The following is a 3,484-nucleotide window of genomic DNA, read 5'->3' on the forward strand; positions in this document are numbered from 1 at the left end:
TGCGTCCACCAGTGAACAACATGCCAGATTTTTTACGCAGTGTAATGAATTGCATAAATACCTACACCATGTAGTATAATTTGTATCAGTATATATCATAAACTAGATTTAATGTGTTTAGTTGCATGGCTGTTGGAGGGATCTTATATTTATGAAGGAAATAAAACATTAAATACGATTTTTGTTTCTATGCGTGCAATTTATTTCCTTTCATTGCACATTATTTTCATCATAAATTCGTGTGCATGCAGCTGGTAACAGATTTTTACGCAGTATATCGAATTGCATAATTATTTACACAGTGTAGCATATTTAGTCTCAGTATATATCATAAAATGGTCCTTACGCGTCTAGCTGCATGGCTGTTGCAGCGATCCTAAATTTATGGAGGAAATAAAGGATTTAAAAATAGAAACTGCCGCACATATTTTTCCTAAATTTATGCGCATGCATTGGATCGTGTTTGACTCCTGCATGCATTCCTTTTTTTGCGCTAACAGACGTGGGGCAGGTGGCGCACCCGATAGCCTGGTTGGGGTGGTCGGCCTGGGCTTCCTTTAACTATTGGAAGCCAAGGGCTCCCGTTATACCTGCCCTATATATATATATATATATAGGGCAGGTATAACGGGAGCCCTGGGCTTCCAATAGTTAAAGGAAGCCTAGGCCGACCACTCCTGTAAACTGGTTCAACCCAGCGCGTCCAACCAGGTTGTCGGGTGCGCCACCTGCCCCACGTCTGTTAGCGCAAAAAAAGGAATGCATGCATGAGTCAAACACGATCCAATTCATACGCATAAATTTAGAAAAGATATGTGTGGCAGTTTCTATTTTTAAATGCTTTATTTCCTCCATAAATTTAGGATCGCTCCAACAGCCATGCAGCTAGACGCGTAAGGACCATTTTATGATATATACCGAGACTAAATATGCTACACTGTGTAGATAATTATGCAATTCGGAATACTGCGTAAAAAACTGTTACCAGCTGCATGCACACGAATTTATGATGGAAAAATGTGCAATGAAAGGAAATGAATTGCATGCATAGAAACAAAAAATCGTATTTAATGTTTAATTTGCTTCATAAATATAGGATCCCTCCAACAACCATGCAGCTAAACACATTAGAACTAGTTTATGATATATACTTATACTAATTATACTACACGATGTAAGTATTTATGCAATTCGGTATACTACGTAAAAAAATCTAGCATGTTGTTCACTGGTAGACGCATCTCCAGGTTGGAGCGTAAAAACATTAAGTTTTGAGCATAAAATCTCTCAATTATAAGCGTAAATATCTAGCCAATGTGAGAGGTTGATAGCTCTAGTAGGTTGTTATTACGATCCTATTTTTATGGCAGATCCGAAAAACATGGCAGCCCATGCATGCGGTTTCTATTTTTATACAGATCCAAAAATTATGGCAAAATGCATGCATGAGTCAAACGTGTTCCCTTGCATGCGCGTAAATTTAGGCAAGATATGTGTGGCGGTTTCAATTTTAAATGTTTTATTTCCTCCATACATTTAGGATCGCTGCAACAGCCATGCAACTAGACTCGTAATTATTATTTTATGATATATAGTGATAGTAAATACGCTACATTGTGTAGATGATTATGTAATTGGGTATACTGCGTAAAAATCTGTTACCAGCTGCATGCACATGAATTTATGATGGAAAGAATATGCAATGAAAAGAAATAAATTGCATGCATAGAAACAAAAAATCGCATTTAATGTTTTATTTCCTTCATAAATATAGGATCCCTCCAACAGCCATGCAACTAAACGCATTAGAACTAGTTTATGATATATACTGATACAAATTATACTACACGGTGTAGGTATTTATGCAATTCGTTACAGTGCGTAAAAAATATGGCATGTTGTTCACTAGTGGACGAATCTCCGGATGGCGCGTAAAACCTTAAGTTTTGAGCATAAAATCTCTCAATTATAAACGTAAACACCGAGTCAATGTAAGAGGTTGATAGCTCCAGTAGGATGTTATTAAGATCCTATTTTTATGATAGATCCGAAAAACATGTGAGCCGCATGCATGCAGTTTCTATTTTTATACAGATCCAAAAGTTATGGAAAAATCGTGGGAGTTTTCATTCCATGCGCACAAATAACGAACAACATAAATTAAGGAATTGCCTTTCCAATGTGCATGCAAAAAATATGCATGCAGCAAAATGATATATGAACATCGTGTTTAAGCATAAAATCGTACAAGTTTTAGCATCAATAATACATGTGATAGGCATAAAACACAATAATCGAAAAGAAAACAAGAATCGAAGGAGGTAGTCGCTGGAGGACGTCGTCGACGACATAAGCACAGATGTATGTCGTCATTGGGGCTGCTCGAACTGCGCCGGATCGGAGGATGTCATGCGCGATCGTCGCTGCGCGCACCTCGCACCTTCCGTGACGCCGCTCAAACCTCACGCCTCGTGTGTCGCCATCGCTACTCGCACATCGAGGGGCGCCGCTTGCTCGCCGGCCGTGGAAGTGCCGCCGCCTCGGGGCCCCGGGAACGCCGCCGCTTGCCCGCACAAGGGCACTTTCGTCGCTCGCCCTCTAGATCGGGGAGCCGCTGCCGCCGACCTGGGAACCGCCGCCTCTACTCCGGGTCGAGGAACCGCCGCCACCGCACGTCGAGGTCGAGGAGCCGCGACCACCGCAACCACTGGTCGGGGGTCCATCGCTGCGCGCTCTATCGGGCAACCACCGTCGTCGCACGCGCCGTCGCTAATGAATTTGGATGGAGCGTGAAAACTGAACCCTAGCACTCTGGATTTTCTTTTATAGACGTGTGGACCTGATCCGGCTCGACCGGATTGCACTGTCTGGCCTGGGCTTCCTCTAGTTATTGGAAGCCCAGGGTTCCTAATATACAATAAATATATATATATGTCGTGACATTTACGGTATACCTGGTGGCTCCGCCACTGATTACTGGGGTCATCAGGCAGTCGAGACCGTCATGGCGTACCATGGTATTATCTATGGTCATGATATATGGGTGGGATTGTTAAATCACTTGGAAAATTAATGCAGGAGTTGATTGTTGTTTTGATAGAGGTTTAATAGACCTATAATGTATGAAATAACGTGTGCACCTTACGATGATTATCCATCTTTTAATCATCTCGTAACTCTTGCTATTATATCTAGTTTTTGTTGGGTGTGTCCTCTACAGCTGGTCATCAGTGATCGGATTGGGCTAAACACAACTATCTGTCTCCTTAAACGGGCTCTTGATTGGGAGGGCCCACGCTAACCTCGGTTGGAGCCCTCGGGCACACGACGCTATAAATATAGGACTAAGGGGTCGTAGGAAAAAATAACGCTAGTACCTCGCCCTAAAACCATAGTCTCCATAGGCCTCATCGCCTAAGCGTCACGGTGTCTGAAAGCACGACAACCTACAGCAGCTCAGATCCGATGCCTGCTGCTTCTCTGT

Source organism: Zea mays, chromosome 7 (assembly GCF_902167145.1).
Source record: "Zea mays cultivar B73 chromosome 7, Zm-B73-REFERENCE-NAM-5.0, whole genome shotgun sequence".
NCBI classification, from domain to species: domain Eukaryota; kingdom Viridiplantae; phylum Streptophyta; class Magnoliopsida; order Poales; family Poaceae; genus Zea; species Zea mays.